At 35.2% G+C, this 20,838-nt stretch overlaps 1 long non-coding RNA gene across 6 annotated transcripts; it reads left to right on the top strand.

The window, feature by feature from the left end:
• Positions 1-3,269: 3,269 nt before the first annotated feature.
• LOC113314081 lies at positions 3,270-7,946 on the top strand. Of its 6 annotated transcripts, none has more exons than XR_003342254.1 (6): positions 3,270-3,397; positions 3,958-4,484; positions 5,725-5,915; positions 7,129-7,296; positions 7,396-7,496; positions 7,666-7,946. It is a non-coding gene; the product is annotated as an uncharacterized LOC113314081 (long non-coding RNA). The 6 variants fall into 6 exon arrangements; XR_003342252.1 differs by having other exon boundaries at positions 3,275-3,397; positions 3,918-4,484; XR_003342255.1 differs by lacking the exon at positions 3,958-4,484 and having other exon boundaries at positions 3,275-3,397.
• The last annotated feature ends 12,892 nt before the right edge of the window (positions 7,947-20,838 follow it).

Genomic DNA, 20,838 nt, shown 5'->3' with positions numbered 1-20,838 from the left:
AATGAGCACCAACTTACCATCCTTGTTTTGGTAGGATTGAACTTATGGATTTTGGCGAAAGATTTTATAAAAAAAAAATTTGGTTTTGAGAATTTTCTTTGTAACGGAAATGAAACTACACTAGCCAAACACTTCTAAAAGGGGGATTGTACAACTATTAATGGTCTCATTCTCCAAATTACATAAGAAATCAACACTTTCAGAAATCACGGTATGAAAAGTCGGCATGCTCAACCAAACTATAAGATAATTACATTCTCTAGCTAATAAGGTATTAATTCCATAACATATCCACTAATCTTTAGTTGTTAAGGGCGAGAATGCCAAATAGTGACGACTAAACATCTTATTACACACACAGAGAAAGGTTGATTTTAGCTGTTATTGGTCGTCATGGTCAAAATTGCATAAAGTGACGACCAACACTAATTCGTCAAGGTAGATTCTGTACCCATGCCGATTAATAGAAAAATTGTACACGGAGAATCTGTTTTATGGTAGTTATTGGTCGGCAAGGTTCAAGTTTTCAAAACATAATGACCTTAATTACTACAACACTAGTCTGCAAAATATAAGGATGAATACCGTGACAACCATGTGAATGCTACTTTTATAAATGAAAATTCGTCAAGATATTCATATCAAAAAGATGACAACCAAAATAAAACTTGAAAAGTCGTCAAGGACGATGAATGAAAAACTTGATGACTATATAACTGAAAATCAACAGTTTTAATTTTTCTGACCTCATTTGACATTAAAACAACAAAATAAAGTACTGATTGTTAGGTTGGGAAGGAGAATGATTTTTTTTTAGTAATGAAAATTTCCGAGGAATCCAAGTTTGATTCCTCTCTCTTCGATAAAACCATCATTAAGATGATATATAATTGCGGCCTGAGATATAAGATCTACAATTAAAATAATAGTTTTTTAGTTGAGTTACGTTTTCATATTTTCAGTAGGACTAAATTAATTAATCTTTATCCATTATTTATTATAATAATAATTATTTTTTTTAATATAATTCCATTAATTATGGGAGTTTTTTGTGGGCGCTATTAGCATAGAATAACTACATCATGGTAAGATGTTATGAAAGATTCGATTATTCAGGATTTTGATTGAATGTTTATTCAATTTATACTAATTTTCGGTGGCATACTAGTGTTTTTGCATTTCCTTTTTAATTTGCAACCACGGGTCAGGAAATTGAAGTCGTAGCAGAACCCAAAATTATTTTTCTTTCGTCTTCAGTAATACAGGGTTTCAAAAGGAGTGAGGAGTTTATTTGATATTTAGGTAAACATTATTTTATTTAATCATATTTCTCTTCTTTATCTTATTTACCATTATATCCTTAATTCCTTCGTAGAGGCATGTGTTATTTAACGTTTGATACCCAATACTGTCCAAACTATTAAGGGTTGGTACCTTGACCAAGGGTTGACTGTCAAAATCCACATTTGACCACTTAATATTTTATTTTCTATAGTATATAAATTGTTGTAGGGCCTACGGTCCATGGGTTTGCGACCTAACTAGAAGCCTAAGGGTTTCTCTTTACATGTATATAAATGATACTTTACCTATCTAATAGACTAATCAATAGAAATCCTTCTTTTTCGGGCTCTTCTTTTTCACAATTATTCTCCTGAAATACATTATCATGCATGAAGCTATATCGCATAGTTATATTGGATTGGTTGATTTTGTTTCCTACACATAGATTATCATCGAGCTAATATCGAAACCGATGGAATAAAATCAGCTAAGTTGAATCCATTTTGTCCTTTTTTTCTTCTTTCCATTAATTGATTAAAAAAAATATATTCATATCATGATTTATTATTCTTTTTTTTCCATGACTTATTCTATTCAAATCAGCTAAAGTGAAAAAAAATTGACGTGATTATATCTTATAATAATATATATTATATATTCATATTGTATGTTTGGGCGTGAAGACTGATTCTAATCGGTGTTGTAAATTTTTTTGTGTGTCTTTGTACGGCGGTTGATCACCCAAATTCTCGTCCGCTGTAGAAGAAGAAATTAGGTCAGAAAGGAAAAACCCGACCCGGTCCAGTTCGGTCCAAACCGACCCGATCTAACTCGGTCCAACCAGACCCGGTTCGGCCCACCCAATTTCGGTCCGGTCCAGTCCCTCCTGGTCTGTCTTGTTCCAACCCGTTTTAGTTTCCAGTTCCGTTATGTTTTTGGGCTGTGCGCGACCAAGTTCGTTCTGGTTCTGTGTATATAGAGCGGGAACCAATATATAAGGTTTGTAACTAATGTAATGTGTGTTTTTTTACATTGCATACCTGCTTGACGTATTTATTTATTGTTTAAAACATGCCTAATTCTATTTTTTTTCTTAAGATAAGTTCATAAATGGTCAATTTTGGGCTTAATGTTATTTTGTTCTCTTGAATATGATATCGGTTATAGTTGAATGGTTTTTATTGTTCAATTGGTTATACCAACTCGATTCAAATATATTTATTTGGGGTTTAGAAGTACTTGAACACCATTATTGCGTACTTGATATTTTCTTCCCAAAATTTGAATTTTCCGTGGAACGTAAAATCACATGTATTCCAATTCTTGTGGAAGAACTCACAAAAGAAAATATGAGTCAGAAAATTTCCATTTCTCTACTTCATCCATGATAATAATGAACAAGTATATGTTGAAGTATGACAACAAGAGAACCATATTTAGTAATACACCGACTGTGAAAATAATGATTTCTTCTTTTTTATTTGAAGAAAACATGCGATCATTGAAGATCTCCATATCTTTTAAGCTTCAAGAAGAAGAAAATGAAGAGAAGAAAAATAAGTCTGGTATGATAAACAAAATATGGAAATAATTTTATCAAAAATTCCGATATATACCAATAATATAATACGATACAAAGATAGTTTAGTAAAATAGCTTTCCTAGAGCTAATCTTGGGGTTCATGTATAAGGGATTTTAATGGTGGGTTTTTTATATAAAAATAATATAAAATAGGCCAGAGATATTTTCTCCCTTTTGAGTTTGATAAAAACGAAGGGTTACCTTTCAATCCATGAGTTTTTGTTGAGATGGAATGACGAAGATGGAAGACTAGAAGTGGTAGTGGTTGTTAGGTTGGGAAAAAGAATAAAGTGGTTGGTTTAAGGTTGGAAGAAAAAGAATTTGGTGAGGGTGCTTTGGTAAATTTCGTGTTTATAGACCCCTTAATTAGCCTTTCAACCAAGTCGACTTAAAATTAAGACCCCTTAGCCTTAATCCACCCTATCGAATAGGATAAAGAAGCAATTGGCCAATCAATCATACGCTCACTGTGTACTAGATTTTCATCAATCCATTCTGGAGCTCCGGCCAGTTCCCCCAGACCTGTAAAAGGTGAGATTGTAAAACCCTAATTCTCTGATTCTTCTAATATATCTCAAAAATGTTTCGTTGTCTATGCAATTCATTGTTTCAGGGTAAGATTATTAATGGTGGAAATTCAAAACCATTATATCTATGCTCATACCTATTTAGATCCATTTCTTCTTCTTCCTCCATAGATCGCAACGATTCTACTGTATCTTTGTCATTTGTAGTTTGTTACTGGATGAATTCATGTGGGTTAACTGAAAAACAAGCTCTCTCAGCTTCTAACAAACTTAATTTCAAAACCACATCAAATCCAGATTCTGTTCTTGCCTTCTTTCAAGATTACGGGTTCACTGAATCAGACATCTCCGGAATCATCATGAGGAGGCCTGAATTCCTTTCGTATAATACTCAGAAAATCTTTAAACCTAAACTTGATTATTTTACTTCTCCTAACTAGAAATCTAGAAAACCATATCATTCCTTTTTGCAATTGCATTGTTGGTACTGACCAGCACACATTTGTTGTTTTCCGGCGCGCAAGGTTTTATCCTGTAACTGAGGAACTGATGCATAACATTCAGGTTTTGAGAGATGAAGGTGTCCCTCAATCAAATATTGTAAGCTTAATCTACCAAAGGATGACACTAATGATAACAACAGCTGGATTTAAGGACATCGTACAAGAGATAAAGGGTATGGGATTTGATCCTCTCGAAACTGCATTTCTTACTGCTATTGGGGTATTTAAAGCAATGGCTAAATCAACCTGGGAAGCCAAATTGAATGCTTACAGGAAATGGGGTTTGTCTGAAGAACAAATTCAGCATGCATTTATGTTGAGTCCTTTTTGTATGATGTATTCCACGAAGAAGATAAGCCTCACCATGGATTACTTTGTGAATCAAATGGGTTATAATGATACCCAATATGCTTCGGTTATAGCTTGGAGAAGAGGATTATACCCAGGTGTTCTGTTTACCAGATATTAGTCTCTAAGGGTCTAATTAAGGATCAAATTTCCATATGTTCACTTTTGCAAATTAATGAGGAGTCTTTCTTGGAGAAATTTGTGATCAAGTATGAGAAAGAAGCTCCTGAGCTGTTGGAGGTATACCATTGGTATTCCTTTAGTAATGTGTTGTTAGATTGCGTAGTCTTTACTTGGCCCTTTTATTAATTCCTGCACCTTGTGTTTAACGCATTTGCTGCATATATGCTTGTATTCTCTCTAACCACTCACTTACCTGTTATATACTGGCAATCTAGACAGGTGCTTGTTTGTATTATATTTTCTTTGCTGGAAAACTCTCATGCTTCTTTCCACTTGGTAAATTGTTGTGGAACTTAGCAGATTAACTTAAGACTACGTTAAAATATTCTCTACGGTACAGAATTCCTCCGTTGATCTATAGTTCCTGCACACTTAGCCACTATGTTTGCATCCATGGATAACTTTAATGAATGAGCGAACATTGTATCTTAAGTAACTACTTCTGCAAGATTATCCTGTATTACTTATATAAATGAGGACTCTGGAGTCTGGACCACTAAGCTGGCGTAAGCTCTTTCTTTTTCAGGACTACCTCTACTTATTAGTCTAACCATGTCATTCATCTTATGACTGCTTAATAACTAGTTACGTTTTCTAAAAAATTGAATCTTCTGCACTTGATTATTCAGTTTCATGCAGTAATGAGTTTTGGCATAACTTTGGTACTGAGTTACTTCTAATTAAAATAAACAAAGGCATCTGTATGCATGTACGCGTGTTAATTTAGATTTGTATCTTCTTTAGAGTTGGTCTTAGCTGATGAATTCTTAGACTACTGAGATAGATGCTTCTTTGTATGCTTGTCTGTTCTTTGCTGGAAAACTCCCATGCTTCTTTCCGCTTGGTAAATTGTTGAGGAACTTAGCAGATTAACTTAAAACTACATTAGAGCATTCTCTATGGTACAGATATCCTCCATGGATCTGTAGTTCCTCGAGGTTTAGCCACTATGTTTGGGTTGATGGATAAGTTTAATACATGAGCCAAGCGTTGTATCTTAAGTAGTTCCGCAACATTATCATGTATTGCTTACACGATTGTAGACTCTGGACCACTCAGCTGGCATGAACTCTTTCCTTTTTCAGAGCTGTCTCTCTACCTATAACCATGCCATCCATCTTGTGATTGCTTTAGAGCTGAACTAGTTACGTTTTCTAAGAAATTGAATCTTAAGTTGATTATTCTGTTTTGCAGTAATGAGTTTTGGCGTAATTGGTACTAAGATTACTTGTGATGTCATTTTAGATTTCTATCTTTCTTAAGGTTGGTCTGATATATTTATCGCTTTTGAAATTAGATTTATAATCTGGCACCAACTAGGCGTGTTTTGGAAGCCTTGCAAAGTGATGAGTTGACCCTTGCTGCCAAGCAAGTCGTAAAAACCTAGCTACCTGGCTCGCTGAAGTGTGTGTAGGTGCAGCTCGAAATACGTATATACATCAGACATTCTCTCCCTTGGTTGGGGAGAATTGACGAAGAGGACATCAGGTAAACGGCATGTCTGTTGCAAATTTCTGCATTTCTTTTCTGTCTATATCCGTACATCTTCGTTCAGTTACTAATCTTAATAATTTCACCTATTTTATTGGACAATGAGATGTAGGACCTGCCACCATTATCACATTCCTTACATTGGAATTTGTACTGCCATATTCCCTAATGAAGTGAACTTTAGAATCTGATAACCAGGCCATTGTCTTGGTTGTGTATTTACCTAGTAGTCTAACCATGCCTTCCATCTTATGACTGCTTTAGAGATTAACTAGTTACGTTTTCAAGAAATTGAATCTGGTGCACCTGATTATATAGTTTTATGCAGTAATGACTCATGGCGGAATTTTGGTACTAGATTACTTCCAATTCATTCTAATTCTTCTATTACTTACATAAATAAACAAAGGCATCTATGTGCATGTCCATATGTCAATTTAGATTGTATCTTCTTTAGAGTTGGTCTTAGTTGATGAATTTTTACCGGTTATACACTGACAACCGAGATATATGCTTGTTTGTATGCTTGTTCTTTCCACTTGGTAAATTGTTAACATAAGATTACGTTAGCCATAAACGTAAAATTAAACTATTGAGGAAATTCTTTCCACTTGGTAAATTCTCTATGGTACAGATTTCCTCCATGGATCTGTAGTTCCTGGATGCTTAGCCACTGTGTTTGCATCCATGGATAACTTTAATAGATGAGCCAAGCATTGTATCTTAAGTGCTTCTGCAAGACTATCCTGTATTACTTACATGAATGTGGACTCCGGACCACTCAGCTGGCATGAACTCATGTCAATGCGTTTCTTTTCTGTCTATATTCGTACATCTTCATTCAGTTTCTAATCTTAATAATTTCACCTATTTGTATTAGGCAATGAGACGTAGGACATGCCACCATTATCCCCTTCCACACTTTGTACTGCCATGTTCCCTAATGAAGTGAACTTTAGAATCTGATAACCACCATGAACTCTCTCTACCTATAACCATGCCATCCATCTTGTGACTGCTTTCGAACTGAACTAGTTAAGTTTTCTAAGAATTTGAATCTTAAGTTGATTATTCTGTTTTGCAGTAATGAGATTTTGCGTAATTGGTACTAAGATTACTTGTGACGTCATTTTAGATTTCTATTTTTCTTAAGGTTGGTCTGATATATTCATCACTATTGAAATTGGATTTATAATCTGGCACCCACTAGGTGTGTTTTGGAAGCCTCGCAAAGTGATGAATTGACCCTTGCTGCTAAGCAAGTCGTAAAAACCTAGCTACCTGACTCGCTGAAGTGCATGTAGGTGCAGCTCAAAATACGTATATACATCAGACGTTCTCTCCCTTGGTTGGGGAGAATTGACGAAGAGGACATCAGGTAAACGGCATGTCTGTTGCAAATTTCTGCATTTCTTCTGTCTATATCCGTACATCTTCGTTCAGTTTCTAATCTTAATAATTTCACCTATTTTATTAGATAATGAGACGTAGGACCTGCCACCAGTATCACATTCCTTTACTTTGGAGTTTGTACTGCCATATCCCCCAAGGAAGTGAACTTTAGAATCTGATAACCAGGTCGTTGTCTTGGTTGTGTCTTTATAAGTTACTTAATCTTTTATTTATAAGGCAGAAATGAGTTAAATGCCAAATCAAAAATTAGAATTACGGAGGAGCAGAATTAATTTTTTTTCTGCAAGTTACGAAGATGTAGTACTTATTAATGCTGTATGTTTCTCTTGGACAGGTCTTTTCGACTTTCGCCATCAGTCATGGACTGGGAGAAGTAACAAGATGCAGGAGAAGGCCTGTAGTTCAAGTGTGTTGTACAAAGAATTACTATTAAGTATTTTGGTATAAACTTTTCTTTGTTTATCAAGGATGGAAGGTTGTTGGCCCAACCTTGTCAGATGTCCCCTAAGAGACGAAACTTCTTGTAACTCAGTGTAGAACAATATTGATAACCAAGAAACATGGAATTGAAATTCCTTCACTTCAAAATTAAAAAGTTACCATGATTCGCGGCTAGTTACAGCTTCTAACTGCACTTGCAAAATTGTGCCAGTGTTTTCATGGGAACCTTGAGAGTTACAAAACTGAAAATGATGGAGTCCCTAGAAGAATAATGGGCCTAGAAACAGTAATAATTTTGCTAAGAAAACAGTCAACACTGATCAACAGTATCATAAAACGCTGCATTCTGTAGGAAGGCAGTTATGAGATGTCGCGAAGTACTACGGAACTATTTGCATATAAAACTACTGCTTGCAATTCGTAACGAGTGGCACGACTTTACGCTGAATGCAGCATTTGGCTAACTAGGTGTTAAACCTCGTGCTGGTCAATAGAGCTTTTGGTATCCCACGAAAATTACACATATCTTTGCTGGAAAACATGCATTCACAGAGGTACAATGTTCTGGCAGGAAGAAGCAGGAATATAATTTGTGCAAATGTTACCTTATGCAGTCACCTGAATTGAACGAAAAGAACTGAACATTTGAAACCATGATGACACTTTTTCATCCATGGTTCCGGTGATGATGACATTTTCTCTATTCATCCATATGGAACTATGGCGACACATTTTATTGCATTTCCATTTTTAGATCATGTTCGGAAACTATAAATTCATTCTCCTTCCATCCGAATTTCATAAGAATCAACAAACCGAGGTCTTAAAACTAAAATTTAGTCAGTCAGAGAAAAATGGAAGCGAGAAATGTGAAGGTGATATCTTTAATGGTGATAATGATGTTGGGAGCGTTCGCAGAGAAGAGTTTGGCACAATCGGTATTCACGTTCACTGAGATATGCTATGTGGGATGTTTGGTGCGATGTGGTTTCACTCACCTTCATGATTCCGAGTATATATTTACACAATGCCCAATTGACTGTTTGAAAACATGCATATTCCCGTGGAGTACTCCTACTGACAAGATCGCTGCAACTATTCGGGAGGATCACTACTGCCAGTTTGGTTGTGCTGCCTTACACTGCATCAAGGGAAGCACTCCGAAGGATCCTCGCGGTCACCAAGTGGAACGTTGTGTTAATTCGTTCTGCGGTAACAAATGCAGAAATTAGACCCCCAGTTAGGTGTTAGTTGTTAGAACGTGCGTAGTAGTTTGATCGATTTATTAAAGATTTTGTTAATCAAATAAGATAACTGTCACTTAATAGTCATTTATCTTGATCTATATATAATGAAATGAGATTCTCTAACTTCAGTTGCCATTTTGGTTTTTTATTTTTTATGGTATATCACCTAGGCTGAATGGAAAGAACTGAACAAAAGAAATTATGATCACACTTTTTCGGTGATGGTTGATGTTGATGCTTTTCTAACACATTTTAGAAAAGCATAAATTGATTCTCCTTTTTTTTTCTTTTTTTTTGGTACGGTAAGATATTCTTTGTTATTGAGTAATCTTTCTTTATAATTAGAGACTCAAAAAAAAAAAAAATCATATTAGTTGGCCCTTCGGGCCAAAATATTTCTGTACCCATGCTCTGCGAGAAACTCAGTAGTATTTTCTTTCGTTTTTCATCATGATTTCTCATTTCTATTCATAAAATCCTCTTTATTATATCGTTTAATGATTTGATATTTATCTAACACTCCTACTTGTTTTGTTTGTCACCCTTTCATGAATCAAATGGTTTAAAAATCCTATATCAGTTTTATTTTACTTTCTGTTCTGTTAAACTTAACTTTTATCACTATGGATTTGATGTATAACTAATTTTTGTGTCTCTCTAGCATGTGTGCGCAGCTTGGATTGTCCATCATGGCGTTTGCCCTTATGTTTGTGATAGTGATTACTGCGTTTGCTGTGAAGTTAGCTAATCGTTTGAATGCTAGAATCGTCTTTGGTTATATCAGTGTTAAACAATGGCAGAAGTTCTTGGATCGCTTGAAGATACCGATACCGATTCAAGTAGTTAATGCAACCCGCCATCAAAGCAATTCAAATTCAAAAGTTTCAAAGTTCCGTGATTACAGCCCCAAGTGGAAACAATATGTTTGTTACCTTATATTGCTCCTCTGGTCAATATACCCTCTCGCTAATTTCATGCCACAAAATCTCAACAATGTATTTGATCCTTGTTCTTTTGGTCAAAAAACTTTATTGGTATTCTTAGCAAACCCTAATATTGATAACTCTTTATATCACTATACTCCATTCTCGTTCTTCAACACAAAAACAAAAATCCTGGAAATTTTACATTCTCTAAAATGGAGACAGAAGGTAGATCTCAAATGGTATATCTGGTGAACAAGTTCAAAAAGGCTGCTCTTGATTTTGGTGATACTAATGAAGTTGCACTCGTATCTTCAGAAACTCACGAAGAAGAAGAAGGAAATCAATGGGAGGCCAGTGCTATTGGTAGGGTGATTATAGAAGGGAGAATGAGCTATGAAACTGTGGAGAAGTTTATCAAGGTTACTTGGCCTTTCTTAACTGAAAAAGATGTTCAAATCATTGAAGTTGAACCAAACACAATGCTCTTCAAATTCAATAAGTGGGATTCTTTGAATAGAGTCATCAATGAAAGACCTTGGACCATCAATAGGCAACTGCTTGTTGTTCATGATTACATCCAAAGATGGTATACACTGAGAAACATTGGGGGTTTCAACAATTCTGGCTGCAACACAAGTGGATACTTCCAGAGCATATGAATGGTGTTGCAGTGACTAAGATAGGGAGTATTAGGGGTGAAATGGTGGCTATTGAACCGAAAGATGCAGTTCATGTAGGAGGAGTTCCAGTTAAAGTTTGTGTGAGTGTAGATCTTTCATTCCCTATGAGAAGAGGTGTCAAAGATATTACAAGTGCATGAGTAACCAAATGGATCAAGTTTTATTATGAGATACAACCTCCAGGTCTTTGCCCTAAGTGTTTTACTATCAAGCATTGCAAAGTTGCCTGTAAAGATGTAGCTTTATTTCTCGAGAAATATCATGAGAAGCCGTACTACTTCGGCAATCCAAAAGCTATAAGAATGAATATAACTACTTCAGCCTCTAGCTCGGCTCCTGTCTCCAAGAATATCCAAAAGAAATTTGTGAAGAGCACTATCATCATCCCGACAAAAGATGGAGAAATCATCTATATGAATTTTCTGGTGAAGAGTGAAGTAGGAGAAGGAGACAATGAAGATATCAGACTTGGGAAACGATCTAGAATTGACACTGATGCTGCTGTTACTGCCTCTGATGAGACTTCTGCCAGTACCAACACTGCATATAACAAAGACCTTCAGGCTTCATAATCAATCACTGCAGAGGATAATCCAGCACAGCCACTACATGGGGAGATTCAGGTAATCCATATTTTTTATTTAGCCTCAAAAAACTTTACTATTTCCATTATTTTTCTACAGTCTTTCAATTTCACCACCTTCAGTTTTATCTTGTTCATTTTTTTACTATCAGTTTTAATTTAGTTTTGACTTTTTCATACGTCTTTAATCAGATGCATATAGTTAAATCTCTAATCATTAAATCCTGTCGGTATACCTCAATAATTCATATACGTTCAGATATCATTATATTCACTATTTTTCTTTTACTTGCTGGTAAAGAAATGAAAATAATTTTTTGGAACGTTTAAGGGTTTAAAAACTCAGATACTCGGAATCATTTGAGTGATTTGGTCAGAACCCAAAATCCAGATATCATTTTCCTGTGTGAGACCAAAATCAGTAGCATCAAAATGCGCACCACTCTTAAAACAATTTCAATACCCAAATAGTGCTCAAATTGAACCTCAAGATATCTCTGGGGGTTTAGTCTTGCTTTGGAAAGATGGTTTCTCATGCAATATCATTGATATGTCTCATAATATGTTTAATATTCTAGTTCAAGCAGATCTTAGCATGCCTGAATTTCAATTAACTCGTATATGGTTTTTCTAACTACTCTATGAAAAAAGATCAATGGAATTACATACAAAACATCAGTAGTCACATTAACAAACCTTGGGTTATACTTGGTGATTTAAACTTTCATCTGACAGACAGTGTCAATAATGCTTGCTCTTCAACTGATGGTATGGTATGGTTAACAATATTATTTCCTCATGTGGTTTAGAAGACTTAGGTTTTGTTGGAAAGAGTCATACTTGGTCTAACAATAATAGGGGTACTGGTGCTAAGAAATCTAGAATAGATATGGCACTTGGTAATGTTGATTGGTTTTACACTTTCCTAATGATAAGATTTATCATCTAAATCAAATAGGAAGTGACCATAGCCCTATCATGTTAATGTCAGATGCTTTTATTCCTAATTGTTGGAAACCTTTTAAGTTCTTCTTAACATGGTTGAATGATGATTATTGTAAAATTTTTATTGCTGATCCTTGGAATTCTTGTGTAAGTGGTTCTCCTGCTTATCAACTGGTAAGTAAACAACACATCACTAAAAGAATGTTATCTCAATGGAGCAAGGAACACTTTGGGGACATCAATCAAACTGTGTACAGACTGCAAAAAGAGTTAAGTGAGCTCCAGGAACAACCTTCCACTTTCAGTAATGAAGAAGATATTGTGAATATCACAATGAATTAAATAAGTGGCTGATGGTTTTCCAAAAGTTGTTGTAATAGTGGTAAATAATAGGTTCTTTTCAGACTTGTGAAGGAAAGAATTTTTAGATTTAAATAAATATTGCAAATTTGATTCAAAAAGTGATGTCAAGATTTTGGAGAAACTGGGCTAAGGGTTCCACTATTCTATCAATTCCAAAGTGATATTATTATTATTATTATGCAATTTCTCATTTAAGTGATTCTAATTATTGCAAAAAATAGATTTTATAAAAGAGCAATTGTAAGTTGAAATAAAAATCATTGGAAAAACTCTTTTGTTCTAGGCAAAAAATCATAATTTAAATTGCATAAATTATTTAAAATAGAAATTACCATTTTTTTCATTGTCAGAATAGATTTCTCCGTCGCCCCAGAGGATGGGTTTAGCTCCTCATATCAATCATGGTCCCAAAAGATTGGTTTATGGCTCAGAAGATGATCAAAAGAGTGAAAAGGTATGAAACTGTGAGTTTGTCACAGTTATAATTGTTACAAAACTCGCTATAATGGAAGAATGAAAGTGAACTGTTGCAAACTTTATTAATTGTTGGAATAATTGTTACAAAACAGTTACAAAGAGTTCGGATTTGAAAATTTAGGCCACGGTTTCTGCGACTGTTTTCAACTATCGAGTTCACTATTCACCTTCTTCCCCGACTGCAACTCGGCAGTTTCTCTGTAAATTTTTTTCTTTGTTTCTGAGCTTCCCTAAACCTCCCTAAGTCTCGACAGACCCTATATGAGTTCCCAACACCCTATATATACTCCACAGGGCCAAAATATCTCGCCATAACTTCATATAATCTTCCATTATTCTTCACTGTTTGTTTAGGAAATAATTTAGATATTTGATTTCTCCACGAGTTCTGAAGCTGCCACATTACTATATTTATCTCCTTCACACTCCAGATGGTTGTTAGAGTCATCCTAGCATACGCAAACTCATTCCAACTCATGCAAATCCCGTGACAATCTCCATACAATGACGTGCTCCCTGTTTTGCTCCACAATTTGATTCAGCCAATTCTGGCCCGAGATAACACCTGAAATAGCTTAATATGGTTATATCACATCTTTCCACAAAGTTTCAGCGATTGAATCGCACAAAATCACGTCCAAAAACCGATCGAAACATCTGCCAGTTGAAGAAGAAAATTTCCCGCCAAAATGAAAATTCAAATTTTTGAAGATGGTGTCCCCCTATCCGATCCTGGGGTGCGAACATCATATGCCTTTTTGGGGTGACCTGGGTTTCCCCTTAGTAATTGAGTGCCCCTTAACCAATGATGAGAGTCCGAATAACAAATGTCCTCCGGGGGTGCTCCGTGCAACTTTTCGAGCCGAATTTTCCAACAATAATTATTTTCCAAAAATACCTACAAACACACAAAACACCATAATAAGGACGAAAATAAGTACTAACAATACGAAACATTGAGGACAAATTAGACACATAAATGCGTCTATCAGTGGCATAAGATCAAAAGTGAGTTTGCTCAGCAAAAGTCAAGGGATCATTTTATCAAAGACATGGACTCCAACAACAAATATTTTCATACTAAGATAACAAGTGGTTAAATAGAAGGAAATCCAGAAACAATATTTTCCAACAGCAAATATTTTCATACTAAGCAAATATTTTCCAACAGCAAATAAAAGGAAATCCAGAAACAATATAGATTATATTCAAGATCATGATAACAAGTGGTTAAATACAAGAGAAAAAATATCTAGTCATCTGACTATGCACTTTAAGAGTATAAGTACTTATGTTAATCCTGTTCTTGATGAAAGTTTATACAATACTCTTCCTTCTATCATGTCAGTTGAAGAAAATGCTTCTCTTATCAAAATTTCTTCAAATGATGAAATTCATAACACTCTTAAAAGTATGGAAAACTGGAGTGCTCCTGGTCCTGAAGGCTTTCAACCTGGTTTCTATAAAGGTCAGTGGGATATTGCTGGAGAAGATGTTTGTTTGATGGTAAAAAGATTTTCTGAAAGCAAGCACATATTGAAGAAAATTAACAAGACTTATTTGACTTTGATTCCAAAAAAGAAGAAAGCTTCTTGTGCTAGTGATTACAGACCTATAGGTCTATGCAATACTTCTTACAAAGTCATATCTAAAGTCATTGTTAACAGGATGAAGCCACTCATGGAGAAAATTATCTCACCTTTCCAGGCTGCATATGTCTCTGGAAGGTTAATAAGTGACAATACAGTGATTGCACAAGAAATCATCCATTCTCTGAAGAAAAAGAGAGGTGCAACAGGTTGGATGGCACTAAAACTAGACATGTCCAAGGCATTTGATAGGATGGAATGGATCTTCTTGATCAAAGTTCTTAAATACTTTGGTTTCTCAGCTGATTTCTGTGATCTTATTTTTGAATGCATAAGTACTACTTCATTATCTGTCTTGCTGAATGGATCTCCATGTGAAGAATTCCACCCCACAAGATGTATAAGACAAGGCGATCCTCTTTCACCTTATCTCTTCATTCTCGAAATGGAATACTTATCCAGACATCTCACTAATGCTCAACAGGATAAGTCAATTATTGGTATTAAAGTGGCTGCTATTTCACCAGCCATTAATCATCTACTTTTTGCAGATGATTGCTTGATCTTTACTCAAGAAAATGACATTTCATCTATTACTTTATATTTTATCTCTCAGTCGGGACAGGTAATCAATTTTGAGAAGTATGCAGTGCATTTTAGCAAGAAAACCAATCCAGAAGTTGCTTCAGCATTAACACAATTACTTGGTGTTAAAGTTATAGGTTCTAAGGAAAAATATTTGGGTTCACCTCTTATTATTGGCCATTCAAAGCAAGAGTCTTTTAAATCAATCAAAGAATGTTTTGAGAACAAATTCTCTTTTTGTTCTAGTTCTTCTCGTTCTAAAGCAGGTAGAGGGACTATGGTAAAGCATGTACTTAATTCAGTTCCAGTTTATCAAATGGGCACTTTCAAACTGCCTAATACTCTCATACAACAATTAACTTCAATTGAAAGGAAATTCTTCTGGGGCTACAACAACAACCGAGGTTCTAATGCAATTGCTTGGATAAGCATTTGCAAACCTAAGGAGTTTGCTGGTGTGGCATTTAGAGATTTGGAGAAACTTAATCTGGCACTTCTTACTAAGCTTGCGTGGAGAATTTTCACTGATTCAAACGTCTTAATGTCTCAAGTCATGGGTAGTAAATACTTCAAAGGTGGTGACTTACTTCATCAAAATATTTCCACAGCAAACTGCTCTTATGCTTGGAATGGCATTACAAAAGGATTAAAGATAATAAAACATAACTACTTCATGGAGATAAATAATGGGAAGAAAACAAAAATATGGCAAGACAGATGGGTACCTGGTATTCTCAACCTCCTACTCCTATCAGTGATCTATACAGCTTTTATGATGTGGTAGAAGAACTATACTTACCAAATTCAAGTCTTTGGAATATTGATCTCCTTAATAAGTTATTTGATGTTGCCACCTCAATGAAGATTCAATATCTTTCTATTGGTATCAGCAAAGAAGATGTAATGATTTGGCCTCCCTCTAAAGATGGTAAATTCTCATTTAAAAGCACCTATAAACTTTTAACTCTCAATAACAGTGATATTCAGGTAAATGGTATTAGTATTAAACCAAAAGCCTGGAAGAATCTGTGGAACTGCTCAGCTGCCCAGAGGATTAAATTGTTCTCTTGAAAATGCATAAGGGGTCTCAACATAACAAAAAGCAAGCTATAATTCTTTTTTGGACACTCAATGTGATGTTTGTGGATACACTGTGGAAAACATGAAGCATATTATTTTTCATTGCAAGCACGCTAAAGAAGTATGGAAGGGTGTGAACATTAATATTGTAGGATCAGAATCTCGCAACAATAATATCTCAGCGAAATTATCAACAACACAACACAACAACGTCGCAGAACAATTTCAGAAATGATATAATAAACGACGTCAGCTAAAATCATGAGAAAGATGTAAGGATCCTGCGAAAATTAGAGAGTTTGCGAGATTAAGATTTGTAAGGTTGCGAGAATGTCGTAAGTCTTATCCGAAAATAAAGGACAGATTAGCTGTCATCCATTATGTATTTCCCTATAAATAGTCGTTCAGTTGTAAAGGAAAGGGAGAGATCTTTTTGAGTAAGAAACAAGTAAATATGAGAGAGAAAGTCTAGAGCAGGGGTCATTCTTGATTCCTTTATCTTTTCTTGTAAGAACATTCAAAGATTGATCAATAAAATTAAGAGTGTAAACCTAAAAATGAGTTGAGTAATAATGAAATCATATGAGGGGTATAGTGTAGGATTTCCTGCAACTACGTAATGGCGCTAGAAAAGGGACATTGAAGATCGAAAGTTGAAGATTGTTGTTGAGATTGTTCAAATCAAGAAAGTGATTAAGTAAATCAGTGAATCAGTTAAAAGAAAAATGACTATAATTAATGAAGATGACAAAAGATTGGAGTGTAATATGATAACAAAAACGATGGTTAATGAATTCCATGAAAACATCAATGGAAGAATACATAAACGAAATTTTGAAGGAAGGAAGGTTATGGCAGTAGAAAAGACATCACCTTGAAAGATTGGGAAAATCAAAAAATTACATTCATGGCGGCAGAAATACCAAAAGAAAATTTGAACCACACATCTCCATTGGTTGTTACAGTGCCTATTATGCGAAAAGAGAAGGAGACGAAAACAAAATCCAAGGGAGAATGGATATTGAACAGAACTTTAATGGATACAGGAAGTTCAGTGGATATAATATTTTATCATGCATTCCAGGGAATGGGATTTAAAGATGAAGAAATGTCCAGTTCAACATATTTTGTTCACGGCTTTGGAAAATCCACAACAAAACCTAAAGGAGAAATAGTGGTACGAATTCCACTTGGAGAGATCGAGACATACGTAACACTATGCGTGGTGGATATGGAATCACCGTATAATATGTTGTTAGGAAGACCATGGATACATGTGATAAAAGTTGTAGTATCAACGTTACATCAATGTATTAAATTCCCCATACCAAATGGAATAGGAGAAATCAGAGGAGATGTTGATAATGCGAAATTATGTCATCAAATCGAAGTAAAGCACTATGAAGGACAAACAAAAAAAAAATTCGTAGAAAGTTGGCAAAGGAAGCAAGGAAAGAAAAAGAATTTAGATTATATATGATAAGGGCAAAAGAAGGCAAAGGAATACCCAGCGAAATTTCGGAGGAAGGAGAAGGACATATGAAAGCAATACTGCTTTCTTTGCCCCTAGAGGTACAAAGGGTATAACCAAATCCCTCTCGCTGAAGAAGATCAAGAACATACTGCTTTCTTTGCCCCTAGAGGTTTATATTGTTACACGAAAATGCCATTTGGTTTGCGAAATGCGGGAGCGACATACCAAAGGATGGTAGAGAAATTGTTCGCAAAATGGATACACAAAACATTAGAAATATACGTGGATGACATGTTAGTAAAAAGTAAAGAAGCTAAAGACCATGTACATAACCTGAGGGAGATTTTTGAACAAATGCGGCAGTATAACATTAAATGGAAGCCTGAGAAGTGTACTATTGGAGTTGCATTGGGAAAATTTTTAGGCTACATTGTACCAAAGGAAGGAATACAGGTTGATCCAGAAAAAGTGAAAGCAGTTCGTGACATGCCAACACCAGCAACAATAAAAGATGTACAAAAGTTGAATGGGCTTCTAGCTTCGCTGGGGAGATTCATTTCGCGATCATCAGACAAATGCAAATATTTTTTCGATATACTCAAGAAGGGTGTGAAATTTAAATGGACTGATGAATGTGAAAAAGCTTTTCAAGGGATCAAAGAACATCTTATGAATACAACTATTTTACAAAAAACAGAATCAGGAGAAGAATTATTGATCTATCTTGCGACGACGTCGCATGCATTAAGTGTTGTGTTGTTGCGAATAGACGCAGGAGTGGAGAAGCCCATCTATTACATTAGAAAAACTTTTAATGCTGCCGAGAAGAATTATTCAAAGATTGAGAAACTAATCTTAGCATTAGTTTATGCATCATTTAAGCTCCGCATATATTTTCAAGCGCACAAGATAAAGGTATTAACAAAAGTACCAATTGAATCAGTGATGAAGAATTCTAAAAGATCAGGAAGAGTGGAGAGGGGAATGCATAAGTGGGCCACTTTGACATTAAATATGAAATTTTGTCTTTACCAAAATCACAAGTTGTTGCAGATTTCTTGGCAGAATTTCCTTTAGAAGAAGATGATGCGGTAGAAGAAATGATGGATATAGAAGAAGAACACGGAGATCCAAAAGATTTATTAACAGAACCAAATAGATGAGAGATATTGGTATATGGATCATCAAATGGAGAAGGAAATGGAGTTGGAATTGTTTTAATTTCACCAGAAGGAGTGAAGATGGCTTTCTCATTCATATTAGAATTCACATCCACCAATAACGAAACGGAATATGAAGCTGTGATACATGCCTTAAAATTCGCAATAGAAATGAAACTAGAAAATGCCAGGATCACTAGTGATTCGCAACTAGTTATTCGCCAAATAAAGGGAGAGTATACTATAAATGAACCATCCTTGAAGAAATACAAGAAGCTCGTTGAAGAATTGTCAGCGAAAATCCCAAAAATAAAATGGAGGCACATTTCAAGAAAGGATAATATACTCACAGACGCTTTTGCTTTCATCTCAAGCATGATGACAGATCCAACTGCGAGGTGCATAAAAATACAAACACTTCTATCACCATCAATCAATAAAGAACAAGAAGAAGTGGATGTGATGATAATAGACAATGAAGAAGAACAACAAACGAACAATATCGCAGACCGGAGAATGGAACTTCATGCATATTTGGCGAAATGAGAAACACCAAGAAATAAATTAGAAACACACAAGTTAAAAAGTCGCACAACGAATTATAAATTAAGAGATGGGCTGCTATACCGAAAATCCTTTAACGGACCTTCACTCAGATGTTTGACACGAGAGGAAGGAGAAAAAGTGCTAAAAATGTTACATAGTGGGGATGCTGGAAATCATAGTGGGGGAAGATCTTTGGCACATATAGCAAAAATGCAAGGCTATTACTGGCCATACATGCACGAAGATGCAAAACAAATATCAAGGCGTTGCGAAGATTGTCAGCGGCATGGAAAAAAAATACATGCACCTGGAGCACCATTATCATCTTCAACCAGTGTGTGGCCTTTTGGAAAGTAGGGCTTAGATATTGTGGGACCATTTTTACCAGGTTCTGGACAAAGAAGATATTTAATAGTCGCAACAGATTATTTTACAAAATGGACAGAAGTGAAAGCAGTACAGCATATTCGCGACAAAGATATCTTTACATTCATATTCGAAAATATCATTTGCAGATTTGGAATTCCTGCGCAGTTGATATCTGATAATGGGAAACAGTTTGAAGGACAGAACATAGAAATGTTACTCAATGCATTCAAGATAAAATGTGGAAAGTCTACTCCTTTGATCCACAAGCTAATGGGCAGGTAGAAGCAACAAACAAAATAATTGTAGATATATTAAAGAAGAAATTGGAAGGACATCACAGAGCATGGTGCGAACAAGTATATAATCCAGTATGGTCTTATAATACAACTAGAATAGAAGCTACTGGAATGTCACCTTTTTGTTTAACATACGGAGTTGAAGTGGTGTTACCAACAGAAGTTGTTATTCCACAACAAAAAGAGAAGCTTGGGAGAAAAATCTTAGTGCGGGTTTGATCTTAAATAAACTTGATGAATTAGAAGAAAGAAGAGAAAAAGCTTTACAACATATGGAGAATTATCAGCAAAGATTATCCCGAGAATATAATAAACGTGTCAAAGTACGCGAATTCCAACCAGGAGACTTAGTTCTGCGAGAGACACCAATATAACAGCGAGAAAATGGTGAAAAATTAGCGAAAAAATGGGATGGACCTTACATCATTAAGGAGATAGTTGGAACAGGAGCTTATAGACTAATGGATCCAGAAGGCAGAGATGTTGGTCATAGACTTGACATACCATGGAACAGGTTGTATTTAAAAAGATATTATCCGTAAGAATCTTTGAGAAGTTATGGATTCTGAAAAAATAATTGCAAGATTATTCATATCAAAACAAGATCATGATGTGCGAAATTTTCGCAGAGATAATCACAGAACAATGACATAAAAGAAAGGGGCGAACCTTTATGGCGTACACCCTAGTTCGCGAATAAAATTTTGCAAGAGGCAAATGTAAGACCTAAAGTACGTCATATTAGG

This window comes from Papaver somniferum, chromosome 9 (assembly GCF_003573695.1).
Source record: "Papaver somniferum cultivar HN1 chromosome 9, ASM357369v1, whole genome shotgun sequence".
Taxonomy (NCBI): domain Eukaryota; kingdom Viridiplantae; phylum Streptophyta; class Magnoliopsida; order Ranunculales; family Papaveraceae; genus Papaver; species Papaver somniferum.
This window is presented reverse-complemented; position numbering and strand designations above follow the sequence as displayed.